The sequence below is a fragment of the Neofelis nebulosa genome, chromosome 7, assembly GCF_028018385.1.
Source record: "Neofelis nebulosa isolate mNeoNeb1 chromosome 7, mNeoNeb1.pri, whole genome shotgun sequence".
NCBI classification, from domain to species: domain Eukaryota; kingdom Metazoa; phylum Chordata; class Mammalia; order Carnivora; family Felidae; genus Neofelis; species Neofelis nebulosa.
The window spans coordinates 103856173-103871315 of NC_080788.1; the positions used below are offsets into that span (position 1 = coordinate 103856173).

At 39.6% G+C, this 15143-nt stretch overlaps 1 protein-coding gene across 9 annotated transcripts in view; it reads left to right on the forward strand.

Moving 5' to 3' along the window:
* Positions 1 to 1746: 1746 nt before the first annotated feature.
* Positions 1747 to 15143, forward strand: part of KTN1 (kinectin 1) — a 108557-nt gene continuing 95160 nt past the window's right edge. For 6 of the 9 annotated variants that reach the window (XM_058739125.1, XM_058739130.1, XM_058739126.1 and 3 more), the window contains exon 1: positions 1747 to 1877. The gene's annotated coding sequence lies outside the window, so the exon portion shown is untranslated. The remainder of the gene's footprint in view (positions 1878 to 15143) is intronic. The other 3 variants (XM_058739129.1, XM_058739133.1, XM_058739134.1) reach the window with 1 other exon arrangement.

The window sequence follows — 15143 nt, forward strand, 5'->3', positions numbered from 1 at the left end:
GTCTTAATTCCTAATAGGGCTTACCATGCATAACAGTTCTAGTTAGTCTTTTTGTTTAGCTGTGAATAAATAGAAATCTTATAAAGAATGAAGCATCTACTCACTTTCCTTTTAAAAAGTGAAAGTCCAATCACCCAGAAAAATTGAAATAGCTGTTACATTTATGCTTCTTTATTTCAAACTATGACACACAAAAATGAGTGAGTTCTGACTGTAAAACTTAGTATATTTAGGGTAAACATGTCCCCAAACTCGACTTACTGTCTTATATACAAATGTACTTAAATATTACTGTCTCTAAAATGACACTGAGGTTTTACTGAAGTCAGAAAAATGATAAAAATTTTTATTCTAGCCTAAAACCTGTCTTGGTACTAACCAGAGGAAGTTAGGTGATTGTTTGTGAGCTAAATCAAGAGTCCTTAAACTCCATTATACAAATGATGCACTTCCCCCTTTGTATTGAGTTTAATGGCTTCACTCTTCAATAAAGCTGGATCCTTTGGCACATGCTTAGGAGACAGCCAGTGGTTTAGAGAGAGATTGCTTTGAGGGCATTGGAGCAGCTGAGGGACTAACACTACTGAGAAAGGAAAAAGGACACTTCTGGAGTTAAAATAAGACAGAATGCATTTTTGGAGGAAATAGTGGCTGGAGACTGGCAGAATTCTCAACATCTCAGGCTAACACATTCTTGCTCAGTTTTCATTTGTACTTTGGAGGTGCTCTAGAAAGCTTAGACAAAAATAATTACAATACAAACGTATAGTGCGTTTTTAGCCAGCCCATATACAGGAAATTCTCTGTTGGTGTAGGAACTGTTCTGATGTTCATTCCTTAAAGATTGGTTTTATTCCTCCTTGGTCGGGATGTAGGGGGAGGAGTTAGTGAAGAGTCCTCGTTTTATTTATCTCTAGCCACACTCTAAAAGCGTTTGAATCATTTTTGAGGAGAATCTGGGGGTGTTTGTATATGTTCTGGGCAGTGCTTGGCATTCTGCAAGAGACTGATGAGCAATAAGCAACGGTAATCAGCACATCTCCTTTGCCAGTGGAGCAGGAAGATCGCTGCTATCCTCTCAGCAAAGAGCAGACTAATAAGCAGGGATTCGGGCCAACCTCTCCTTTCCGAGGCAGCTTCTTGTTATTTACTCTGGCTTAATGAATGGCCACCAGCTGGCAGACACAGCAGTTTCATAATATTTGCACACAATTTGTTTGGGTCAGTTTTTAATTTCTCTTTCCGTTTGAAGCCAGGGTTACCCGAAGGAGAATTCAGAGAAACTCTGGAGACAGAGGAGCGGATTTCGTTTTCTAGTGATTTCTGGGAGGAAATCTGGGACGCGCAGGGTGAAATCGAGTACCGTTTGGTTAAGGTTAAAAAAAAAAAAAAAAACAACAACCAGTGAGGGGGCCAGGTGGTGCTTCAGTGGGAGGGCCATGCAAGACGAAACCAGCTTTGGGGGAAGGAGGGAGCCAGGGAACGAGAACAGGGCTAATGAATGAAGGGAATTCCGCTGAGCCTCCAAACCCTGGACTCCCACCCTCCACCTAGCTGCGGGACTTTGTCTCGGGAGGAAAGCCCCGGAATCCCGAGCCAGCGGCACGCTGGGGCTTACCGGAGCCCGCGGACGCGTGCGCCAGGGCAAAGGCGGCGGGCGCCTGTCCCTTTAAGGGGCCGGTCTCTGGGCACCGCCGGCCCAGACGCCGGGACGTGCCGGGGGCCGCCCCGCCCCGAAGCCGCCCGTTTCCTGCCGGGCGGCGAGACGGCACCTGAGCAACTGCGGCGGCGGCGGCGGCGGCGCCTCTGAGCGGGCGGCCGGGGCTGTAGTGCCCGTGCCGCCGCGTCTTCCCGTTCTCCTTCCCCGGCTGCTTAGGGTAAGGGTGAGCAGGCCGCGCCGGGCCGGGCGCCGGCCTTGGGGACCAGGGTAGGGAGGGCTGTGCCGGCCGCGGTGTCCCAGGGCGGGCGGGAGGGCCGCGCCGGACGGGGGGGCGCGGCCCCGGGGCCCGGACACCGCCCGCCGCCGCCACAGCCCGCTGGGTAGGCCTCGGGCACCGGGTCGCCACTGTGAAGCTCCTGCCTGGGTCGGGCCGCCGCGGTGGGAAGGCTCCGAGGGGCCGCTTGGCCTCGCCCGGCCGCCCAGGGCCCGACCCCGGCTCCGCCGCGGCGCCTACAAGTGTGGCCGGGGAGTCCCCCGGGGACGTCTCCCGGTGCGAGGTTGGCCGGAGAGGGCCCTGGGGTGACCGAGGCGCCTATTTTTAGCTGGGCCTGTGGGCCCCCAGGAGGAAGGCGGATTACCGCCTCCTCGGCCGGCGGACAGAGGGAGCGCGTCTCCGGCGGCGTCCCTGGGCCGGAGCTGGGCCATGCTTACGCCATGCTGGAATTTCAGTTCTCGCTGCCCCTCCGGATACTTAGGGAACCGGTGCTGGCCCTCTTCCCAGTGCCCCCTCCCACCGCCGGGTGCGTGTCCCTGGGTCACGGTCGGGAAGGGGGGTGGGGAGTTGGGGCTGGGAAAGATGCGTTTGGGGAGAGTTTGGAAAAATCTCTGGACCGCCCTCGAGACGGGGGAAGTTATCCCTTCCTCTCCCTGAGGGGTGTGTCTTCCTTAGTGATTCCCCCTCCCCCTTCAGTTTCCAACAATGAGAATTTTGGCGTTGGGGAGCTAGGCAGAAAACCAAACCGGCAGCCTAGGAAAGTCATACGGTAATCAGACACCAGGTGTGGGATGTGCAGCCCCGCACGTTGGTTGTCGAGGAGCATGTGTGCACCAGAGAAGGGCAGCTCCCGGCGCCGGGAGCGGCATCCTAACCTTGTACAGCTGCGGCTTGATTAGGTTAAAGAGCGGGCTGTTTACTTTTAGCCTTTCCTTCTGGGAGGAAGGAGGAATCGAAATTCGTAGTTGGGCCTGTATCAGAAAAGGATTCCTTAGAAGGTATGTGAATAGGCACTGCTTAAAGAGCTAACTGTTCCAAGTTGTGGGTTTTTTGAGATGCTTTGTGGAAAGTCTTGAAAATTTTAGACAGCTGTAGCCTGCTATAGATAAACACCTTGGGGTGAACAGAGCACTTTGAATTGTTTAGGAATTGATTTAAAAATTGAGTTTTTGCTAAATTAGGTTGCACTTGTTCTATCTCACCTAGTAGGCAAATGGCCACACTGCCTCCAGCTTGGCTAAAACGGTTGCCAACAAGACTGGGATGATCTTAGCAACAATAACACTGAGTACTTTGGAGTTGATCTGTATTTGGGGTAGACGTGCCCTGCTGTAGGCTTTCGTATTTACTGTGCTTTCTGATAAACAAGCTCTCCCTCCTCCCCGTTTCATTCAAAGATCTAACAAGAAATAGCTGGGTTTATTGTTTGTAGGTTCTAAGAAAAATTCATCTTCTTCTGCAAAATTAGAAATATCTTTTCTAATTTTACAGCATGAGCGGTCATAACTGTATCTCTGTCAAGTGTGCTTAGAGAATGCGGTGTTCTATTTACCTTTATGAGACTCATAATCACACTGAAGCTTAAAATAAAAGAAAGCCAATGAAAAACTTTCTTTAAATATTAAGCTCTTTCAAATTGTAAGGGATATTGAGTATTAACCTTTTCTTGATGACTCAGGGTCAACATTCCGAAGAGTCATTAATTTATGATTTTGTTCCAATTTAGGTTTTCTATGTCATCCCTTAGCATCAGTAGTCTTTTCTGCTTGATGCATGTGTTTTCTTGGGTCTCTGACCCCAAGCATCCTTCCAGTTTGTAGGCTTTCATGTGGGAAGAACATTTTAATAATTAGCTGTTAATTAAGTCAATATGGATTTTTAATTTTTTTATTTAATTTTTAAATTTTTTAAATGTTTTTTGAGAGAGAGAGAGTGTGAGTGGGGCAGAGAGAGAGGGAGACACAGAATCTGAAGCAGGCTCCAGGCTCTGAGCTGTCAGCACAGAGCCTGGTGCGGGACTGGAACTCACTGTGAGATCATGACCTGAGCTGAAGTCAGATGCTTAACCAATTGAGCCACCCAGGCGCCCAATCAATAGGGCTTTTTTAAAGTGCCTAAGAAGTGAACGCTTTTTTGAAACTTCTACGACTCAAGATTGTTACTGTTATTAAAGTTAAAATAGAATTTTCCTTAAAAATATGGAAGATATAATTTTGGTTAAATATTATAATTTTTGTGTGGCAAAGTTTTTTTTTTTTTTTAATTTTTTTAATGTTTATTCTTGAGAGAGAGAGAGATAGAGGGACAGAGAGAGAGCATGAACGGGGGGAGGGGCAGAGAGAGAAACGGAGACGTGAAATCCGAAGCAGGCTCCAGGCTCTGAGCTGTCAGCACAGAGCCCAACTTGTGGCTCGAACCCATAAGCCGTGAGATCATGACCTGAGCTGAAGTCAGACGCTTAACCGACTGAGCCACCCAGCTGCCCCTGTAGCAAAGTTTTAATCTAAAGGATCTCATAATACTTTGTAAAAATTTCATTTGTTAGTAAATTTAGTATTTTCAGGAAGTACTTTTGGATTTTTCAGGAATCTGACCTCTAATATGTAATAAAGAAATGTAGAGAGACCATGCTTTGCAGGAGCATCAAATATTTGAGGGTAACATCTTATAAGCTGCTTGTTCTGTGTACTCTTTAAGTTTTTAGTTATTTTGAAGGTAAATCCAGACCACTTAGAGGCTAGAAGCGAGTAACTGGTTCTTTAGAAATGACATCAGTCACTGTTATGCATAGAGTTGAGTTTCATTCCTTTCTCTTTCCATTTTTGTTAACATGACTTTGGATGTTCTCATCCTAAAAATGTAGTTTATGTGCAAATCACAGGGAAAACATTGATTTAGATAGGAGTATATGCTACTTTTTCTATACACAAAATTAAAATCAAATGGGGAAAAAATCTTAAGCAATATGAACTAAGCAGTTTGATTAACTTAACCTGTGGTATCTGAGCTCTAGAAAAAGCAAAGTAATGACAATTTATAATTATTTGTATGCCAGGCTGTTGACTTGCTGTTTATTATTTGTATGCCGGGCTGTTGACTTGCTGTTTAAATGAGTTTTTGGTCTTTGAGAGAGATGGCAGTGCAGACCGTTTAGGCTTTTTTTTTTTTTTTTCCTCCTCTAATGTTATAGACTTTTATGTTAAAAAGATGAAATAGACAAAATATACTTTTAGTGCTAAGACTAATTTTAGTAGAGACTCCAATAGAAAATAGAGTATTTCTAGGAATTATTTAAGAAATGTTCCACTCCTTTTATAAAAGTTATGATTTAGTATTTTACGTATCACTTTACTACAGTCTGATTAAGAACTTTTAACTTAAATCTGGTTTCAGCAAAGTGATTTGTATACAAGTGGAACTTAAATTAATTTGTTTATACTCCCCTCCTTCAGGGACAGTGTTTTTTGGGTTTCTTTCCTCACTAATTGCTTTGCTCTTTCTGCCTTATGATTCATCCTCTACTCTTGAAGTTGAAGTGCTCAGTCCTTGGTTCACTTTTCTTTTTATATTTCTCTGGTGATCTCATCCAATGTCATGGCTTTAAATACCTATATGCTGATGGCTTCCATATTTATATCTCCGGCCCAGGCTTTCCTTCTGCACTCCAGACAACCTATTCTGCCTTTCTGCTTGTAGGTGAAGTACTCAATTCAAACTGAACTTCCATTTTTCTCTTTAAACCTGCCTCAGATACAGTCTAGTCCATCTCATTTGGTGGTAGCTCCATCCAATATTCATGCAAAAAAAAAGTTGGAGTCATTTCTGACTTATCTCTTTCACACTTGGCATTCTTGGTTCTATCTTATCTTGAAAATATATCTAGAATCAAGTCACTTCTTACCACCTGTATTGCTTTCGAGGCTGGTCCTGGCCATCTTATCTCTAGCCTAGATTTCTGTAGTTAGCCTCCTAACTGGCCTTCCTGCTTCTTCCCTAGCTCCCTTTGGTCTTTTTCAACTCAGCAACTAGATTCTATCACTTCTCTCCTCAAAACCCTGCAATGACTTCTCATAGGCAAAGTAAAAGCCTTTACATTGGCTGTTGTCCCTCTTTGGATCACTTTTTCCCTAAAAAATCATCATGGCCAACCCTGTAGTCTTCAAGTCTTTGTTCTTCAAATGTTTTTCAAAAGGTCTATCTTATTTTATTTGAAGCTGTACTCCCCTACTTATGATCCCTGTATCTTGCTCTATTTTCTCCATGGCACTTGCCACCTTCCAACACTATATAATTTCTTTGTTGATTGTGTTCATTGTCTTTCCTGTGTGTCCCCAACACACACTATAACTTCTGTGAAGGCATGGCTTTTTGTCTGTTTTGTTTATTGATGGATCTTAAGGGTTTCGGTCAGTTCAATAAAGATTTATTAAATATCTATTCATTATAAGTGAATTAAATCCTTATTCTGCAGTTTCTCACTGTGATGGATACCTCATTCTTGGATACATATAGTTTTCAGTTTACTCCTTTCCTAGGAGCAGAGAGCAGCAGAAAAGTGGCAGGAGGCTTTTGAGAACCCCTTGTTGGAGAGAGTGATGTTAGAGTGTTGTGGAGATCTTTTGGACCTTCTCTGTGTGATTAGGACCATTGGTTAGATAACTTGCATGTTTTAACTTAGAACATTTTTATTTGGATCAATCTCTTGTCTTTGAGTAAGGGGTTACTAATCTTTTTTTCTGTAAATCATACCCTAAAAGCATTGCCTATGATTTCTAGTATTGGTTTCTTTAAAATGGAATGAAAATGTAGGCACTGGGAAACTTTCCAAGTTAAAAATCATTCTAGATTTTCCATTCATTCATCAAGGCCTTCCAAAGGATGTAACTTAGTTTTTATAGAAATAACAGTTTTTGTTTTCATTCTTCTATTTAATGGATTTATAGAAATAAGTGAGTATATAGGAGAGTAGACTGCTAGCCAGAAACATTTAGCTTTCTGTGTAGACACTGGCCTATGTATTTTTATCAAGGGGAGAAATGTCATTTACTCCAGTGAGAGAGCTCCTTTTAGATAGTTTTCATGTTGAGTAAGTTTCATAGGGGCCATAGTATCCAACTGCCTACCATTATAAGAGGAAAATGTCCTTTATCCATATTTCTTTATTTTGACTGTAACATTTATTTATTTTTTAATGTTTGTTTATTTTTGAGAGTGTGTGAATGCGTGCGCTAGTGGGGGAGGGGCAGAGAGAGAGAGAGAGAGAAACAGAGGATATGAAGCAGGCTTTGCACTGACAGCAGAGAGCCCCATGCAGGGCTCGAACTCATGAACCCATGATATCATGACCTGAGCTGAAATGGGATGTTTAGCAGACTGAGCCACATAGGCACTGTGACTGTTAGTAACATTTATGATTAGTTACCAGAACTTACATGATTTTCAGTAATTGTCTATCACAAGACTTGATGTTATACTACATTCTCACTGGAAAATGTGAGAATTTTTTGCACGAGTCATTTAATTTGCCAGGGAAACAGTGTGGTCTGGTGTAGTAAGCTGGAGGTCAGTATTTAGGAGACCTACAAGTCTTAGACTTTACTAACTCCAAGATTTTATGTAAGTCCTCCCCCCCCCCCCCCCCCACCCCCAGTAGTTGAATTATCTAATGTGTGGTGTAGTGGAAAAAGCATGTGTGCTAGGGAGACTTAAGCGCTTAGGTTCGGCTCTGCTAACTAGTACCACTTACTGTATGTGTGAACTTAACTGTCTTAAACTGCCTGAGGTTCATTTGCCTTGCGTGTATTATCTTACTAGTTGCTACATAAGTGATGGCTAATATTAGGGTGCTTATTTGCTGTTAGTCTCTGTAAGCACTTATGTACGGTGCCATACATAATCCTCTTAAACAGTTTTATGGGATAGGTACTATTTGGTGGAAACTAGGGAAACATGTTAAATAATTTGTTTAAAGAGCAAGTAAGAGGAGGAACCTGAATGTGAACTGAGGTATTCTGATCTAGAGCCCATCCTGATTCATTGAACTGTTTTGAAAGAATGCTTTCTAAAGTAATAATAATAATAATGGGGTGCCTGGCTGGCTCAGTTGGTGGAGTGTGTCCCTCTTGATCTGGGGGTTGTGAGTTCAAGCCCATGTGGGGCGTAGAGATTACTATACATGAATGAATAATAAATAGGCACTGTCTATGTGCAGTTATCTGTTAGGTATTAGAAAGCTACATTAATGTTATACAGGTTTTTTTTTCTCCCAGAGTTAGAGGATTGATTCTTAATGTTAGCGACTTAAATTTGAGGACTTGAAATTTTTCAAGTGGAGAAAATAGTAAAAGCAACTTAAAACCAAATATTATATAAATGTTTTATGTAGAAACAGTAGGTAGACTATGCTCTTTCTAGATTCCAAGAAATTTTCTCAGGCTCATTTCTGTGAATGTGTGTTATGAGTTACTGCTGTAACTGCCCACTCTGAAGTGGGAACTTTGTCTTCTTTACCAGGGAACTATATTTCTTGTAGTAGGTGGTGCTCAATTTGATGAATGAATGAATTGCTTGTTTGAAAATGATTGGGACTCATTGAGCCTTCTGCTTCTCATTTGTGCCATCAGTCTTCTGTTAGCATGGCTAGTTGATTTACATGGAATGCCATGTAAAGTGAGACCAAAAATAAGGGTTTCAGGTTTATTCTTGGGAGCAGAATGGAAAATGATTTAATACACGAATTCCAGCAAAAATATTTTTGTGCATAGTACCAGTTAACCTTGTTGATTAGCAATGTAAGTCTTCTGAGTAAAATGTGTGCATACATAATTTAGTGATTGCATGTGTTTAGATCTAGTTATCTTTGAAATAAATTTGAACAGGCTAAGCTGTACATTGAAAGCTCCCCAGTGTTCTGAATGCTGTGTTGCTGAACATTTAAGATGTTTTCTTAAATTTTTAATATCCACACACAGGTTGAATTCCTTTATGTTGCTTCTGACCTGTATTTAGTTTATTGGAAGTCATGTTTATTTGAAATGTGTTGTGTAATTCTTTCACATTTTCATAACCTGGATGTCTGAGGGTGGCTGAAGGTTATGAATTCTGTGAAGTGAATTTCTCAAGCTTGTCATATTGGTACTCTTCATATCTGGGTACAGTTTCAGGTTCTCTGGTGTATAATAATCCTTGTGGTTGATACCCTGTTGCTAATGAATGGGAGTAATTTCTTAAATCCCTTCTAGTTTGACCTAGATGTTAACTATAATTTTAAGTTTAAATTGGATCCTTTATAAAAGCGACTTAGTCATTTTGCTCTTTTGGTTGTTGGGGGTGGGAGAGTGTCCAGAAAATTGCATTTATTTTTAACTTGAATAACGTCTTTCTGAGCTTGAAATTTTTGGAGCAGTTTTCAAGTAAAATACACATTTAAGATTAGCCTCGGAATTCTATGTAAAATATAACCCATGCATTTACCTTGTCTGTTGGGGTAGGGGAGACAAGAAATACTTTATAAATATAAAATAACTGAAATGAACCAGGCTGAATTCTTTCCTGCTTGTCTAGCATTGTTTATATGGTATAAATAGGTGAGTAATCATATTCTATATTCTTTCAGTTTTATTTAAGCAAAACATCCCAGCAGCATTTAAAATAACATACCAATTGAAAAAAAATTTTTTTTTATTTTAGAGTGAGCACAGGGCAGGGTCAGTGGGAGAGAGAGGATTTTTAAGTTTATTTATTTTGAGAGAGTGTAAGCAGGGGAGGGGCAGAGAGAGAGTGGGACAGAGCATATGAAGCAGGCTCTGTGCTGACAGCAGTGAGCCTGATGTGGGGCTTGAACTCACAAACTGTGAGATCATGACCAGGGCTGAAGCTAGAAAGAGAGAGATTGAGAGGTTGAGAGATTTTAATTTATATTTATCTCTTTCTACTTGTCATTTTTTTTTATTTTGTTGAAAGTTAAAACAAGTATTGAATGATTCAGGTGTACAAAAGCATATAGAATATGTTGTACAATTTAAAGATGAAATATAAAAGAAATACCTTTGTACCAAATATCTGTGTACCTTTCACTCAATTTTAAATTTTTTTTGTTAAAAATTAAGTACATAAAAACAAAATAAAATATATGAAAGATAAAGAGTAAGGATGCAGTGAACAGCCTTGTATCTAATACCAGTTCAAGAACATTATCCTAACTTTTTCTTTCTTTTTGTGCTACTCTTCCCTGCCCCCCAGAAGTAACCATTATATTTGCCTTTTTTGTTTTTTGTGGGGTTTTTTAAGTATTTATTTTTAAGAGAGAGAGAATGCGAGTGGGGAGGAGCAGAGAGAGAGACACAGAATCTGAAGCAGGCTCCAGGTTCTGAGCTGTCAGTGCAAATCCCGACATGGGGCTCGAACCCATGAACCGTGAGATGTGACCTGAGCCGAAGTTGGACACTTAACCGACTGAGCCACCCAGGTGCCCCAACTTTTTTTGCTTTTATTTTTGTTTTTTGATGACTTTTTTTTAATGTGATTTTACCACATCTATTTCTATCCCTAAAATATTTTTTTTTCTGTTTTGTTTTTGAACTCTATATAAAAGAGATCCTTCTGTATGAGTTCGTTTGCAACTTTCTTTTTACCCTCAGCTTTATGGTCCTGATATTCTTCCACCATTTTGCATATAGCTCTAATTCATTCACTTTCACTGCTGCATGGAATTTCATTATATGAATATATTTCACTTTATTACCTATTGACGGGCATTTGGGTTGTTTCCACTTTTGCTATTATTAAAAACTCTGCTGTGAACACCTTGCATAGGTGTATTGGTACGCTTGCATACATAAATATCTCCAGGATAGTGTTTTTAAAAATGTTTTTGTTACTAACAGTAGGAAATACGTTTTACATTATGGGACTCAGTACATTATCAGATGTGCCACATATAGAACAAGAAAGTTTGTTGAAAAAAACCCACACCTATGTGATGGTAGGACATTTCATTAAAAATAAGATAATTAAGACCCACTAAGTCAATTTTTCTACTCACTAATGAGTTGAGATTTGCCCTTTGAGCAAATTGTTTTGGACTTTCTGTTTAGTTAGGAGTGGAATTGCTGAGTTGGGGGGGGGGGGTGCATTTTCAGCTTTATTAGGCAGTGCCAAATTGTTTTCCAGGGCAGTTGTGCCAGTTTATTCCCCTCACTAACGTGTACATGTGATGGCTCCACATTCTTGCCTATACTTGATAATTGGCAAATATTAGAGTAAGCCTCATGATACCTTGTAGGTTTTGCATTTCTGCTTACTGAGAAGAAACATCTTTTCAAATGTTTGCTGGCCATTTTTGTTTCCTTTTCTCTGGAATGACTGTTGATTTTTCTGTTGGGTTGCTTTTCTTTTTGATAGGAGTTCTTAATAGGTTCTGAATATTAATTCTTTGCTGATTAGTATCACAAATGTCTTCTCCCACTTTGTGGCTTGTCTTCTTTGTTATATAGTGTCTTTGTTAATAGATAAAAATTTTAATTTTGTTGAATTTATCAGTATTTTCCTTTTATGATTTATACTTTGTGTCGTTTAGGAAATCCTTCCCTACCACAAGGTTATAAAGATATTCTTACATGTCCTCTTGTAAAGTTTTATGTTGCCTTTCAAAATTCTTTGCCTGGAATTAATTTGTGTTTCTTCTCTTTTATGCTACTGTTTTCTGTAAAATTTTACTGCTTAGCATTTCAATTTGGTTTTTTTAAGGGCTAGAATGTGTGAATTTAGTAGATGCTTTGAAATAAGTCTTTGAATTACTAGTTTTATGCATTGTCCACACCTTGCTTTTAGAGTCATGAGAGTATTAAAATATGGATAGAGTTTAAAGTACAGATAAATTTGAAGTCTCCACTCTCTCCGGGTGACATTATAAGAGATTTGCAAACATTTCAGTGATGCCAGGGTTTGCATCTGGTTTTCTTAAGTTGTTAGGGTTAGGGATACTTGTTGTGAAGCAGTCTGGTTAATTATTTCCTTAAATAGCAGCTCATTGTGCTTGGTATTTCACAATTTCACCACAGTGTACTGTATATGAGGACAAACATCTATATATCCAACTAGTACTAAGAGTATGTATACATATAATCTGAGGAATCTGATCTTCAATTTTGGAAAATTCTCAGCTCTTCAAATATGGCTTCTGTTATTTTCACATCTTTTTTGAAAAACCTAAGTTGGGGACTTTGTACCTCAATTGCTCTTTCAGGTTTTTTTTCTCTTTATTTTTCTGTGCCTTATACTAGGTGAATTCAGTACTCTATAGCAGTTTACCAATTCTACTCTGTTCAGTCTGGACTTTATTTTGTCTGTTGAGTCTGTTTGCCAGTATGTATAGTTTTCATCTCTTAGATTTGGAGTTGCTTTTTCCTATGCACCCATCTATTTCAGTTCTATTTTTGTTTTATAACCTTTTTGCTACTTTAAAAAAAGGAGTCTTTTTATCTCTGACATCTTTAACATGTTGAAATTTAAAAATCTTTATGAAGACTGTTTTATAAAACTAATACCATTTGGTGTTAATTAATGTTTTTTATTGATTTCTCCCCCTCCCTCATCATTAATTTTCTTCCTATGGTTTGGGGTTTTGGTTTGTCTGGCTTATTTTGAGTAGAGATGTAAAACAATTTTTTTTTTCCATCTGTGCTAAATCCCCTGTTACCTCTCATTTTCAGCTGTTTCTACCTGGCTCACTGTGCCTCTAGTCACAAAATAGGTCTATTCTGGAACAGTTAAAAAAACACACACACGCACACACACAAAAAGCAAAGTGGATACAAGTGTTTATAATATGCAGTCCTGTACTGATAAAGGAGATGATTTTATGTGTGTGTGTGTGTGTGTGTGTGTGTGTGTGTGTGTCTTATTAAAAGTAGAAGAGAGGGGAGCCTGGATGGCTCATTTGGTTAAGCATCCACTTCTCCACTTCTTGATTTCAGCTCAGGTCATGATATCCCAATTCATGGGATCAAGCCCTGTGTTGGGCTCTGTGCTTGGGATTCTCTCTCTCTCTCTGCCCCTGCCCGGCGCTTACTCGCTTGCTTGCTTGCTTTCTCTCTCTCTCTCTCTCAAAATGAATAAATAACATTAAGAAATAGAAGAAAATGAAGTCTAAAAAATGATGGTTACTTATGAGGGAGAGACCTACAGTGTAGAAAAGCACAAGGGTATAATTTGTGCTTTGAATTAATTTTTCTTAAGACTTGACTTTGGAGACATTTAAATATTTTACATAATTGTTAAATGAAAATTTAAAAACCCTTAAAAATAAAAAGTAAAATGAAACCACTGAATCTTACTTGTATTCACTTGGTGAACACCAGAGTGAACTATGCCATGTGACTTTAAAACATGGTAACTTGGCTGTATATCCCAATTGAAATATACCCTGGGAAGAGAGTGGAGGAAGGATGGCAAAAAACGCAAATCTCAAACTACTATAATCATAATTTTGGTGGTAATGTATATATATGTTGTTATTCCTGTACTATGTAATGTGCGCATTGTGGGCTAAATGAAATGAGTGATTACGCTGGTGTTGTTGAAAACAGATTTTTAGCATTGTTGAAAACAGATGTAGTGTTAAGGTCAGTGAAATGACATAAAAATTCCATAGTACTAATTTTAGTGAAACGTTCTGTATGCCCTCATGCAATAATTTAGCTTAAAATATATACATTTTCTGGTCCTTTTTGACTAAGAAGACCTAGAAATAATGACTGCCTTAGTAGCAAAAAGCACTCCTGGTGCCTATATTGTGGTCTTTAAATACCTTTCACAATAAAAGTAAATTAGTGCTCAAAATGGGTATTTTCTCAGTCTAAGCAGGAAATGTATGAGACAAACTTAAAATTTAATGATTAGTTTCTGTTACAGTATGATACAGGGTTAGATACTTAAAACAACACACATTTATTATACCATGGATTCTGTGGGTCAGGAGTTTAACTGGGTCTTCTGCATAACTGGGTCTACAGTGTTTCACAAAGTTGCTGTTAGGGTGTTGACCAGGGCTGGGGTCTCATGTGAGGCTTAGCCAGGGAAAAATATACTTCCAAGTTCATGTAATTGTTGGTAGCATTCAGTACTTTACAGGCTGCCTAAGCGAAAGCCTCAGTTTCTTGCTGGTTATTGTCCAGGAGGCTGTTTTTAGCTCCTTGCTCCATGGCTTTCTCCATAGGCAGCTTACCAACATGGCAGCTTGCTTCTTCAAAGCCATTAAGGGAGACAAAGCATGTCCTAGTAACATGGGTTACAGTCTTAAGTATCATAATCATGTGTATGTAATCAATTACATCCTGTCACCTTTGCCATACTTTATTGATATGAAGCAGGTCATAGATCTCACTCACCCTTACCAAGAGATTGCACAAGGGTGAGAACACCCAAGTGGCAGAGACCATGAGGACCACTTTAGAGTCTGTTTGCCACAGACTAGAACATACCTGAAGCAATAGAGGCAAAAAGTATGAGGGTAGTGTTGAAACAACCTAGGAGCCGTCCTGAATAGGATCCCATTGGCCAAAAGGGAATTTGAACATCAATAAAGATAATAACTAATGAATTGAAACCAATCAAATGTGTTTAACCTGTGAATCCATACTACAACATTTTTTAACAAAAACCTTTAATTAATTGCTGTTGGACCAGCTTATTGTTTTGACAATTGGTAAATAGAAGCATTTATCCTACTCATATGAATTGTTTCTCAGGTCAGGGAAGAAATTTCTATAGATGTATTCTACCTAATCAAGAAAGAATGATAGACTTAGAATACCACCAATTTGCATCTCCCTAATGAATAATGTCTAGGCAAGGGTAACCAGTAGCTGCTACTATCACTACAAAGGGGGAGACATCTGGACATTAGATACATACTTTTGGAAATATGCCACGTTGTCTGTGCTGTAGTCTTACACTCAAGTCATAATCCTGAATGCGATGTAGCCTCTAAATTTGCCAATTTATTGGAAATAAAAAGGACTAAAAACTTGTTAAATACTATGAAGATGCTAACAACCTATTTATACTAGGAATCTCTACACCAGCTATGTGGTTTTTCCAACCCCAAATTCTAAGAATTATAAGAAACTGAATAATAAAAAGAGAAACAAGGATGATGAAAGGAGACAAGAAATGTATCAATCACAGTTCGAGCCCCATGTTGGGATC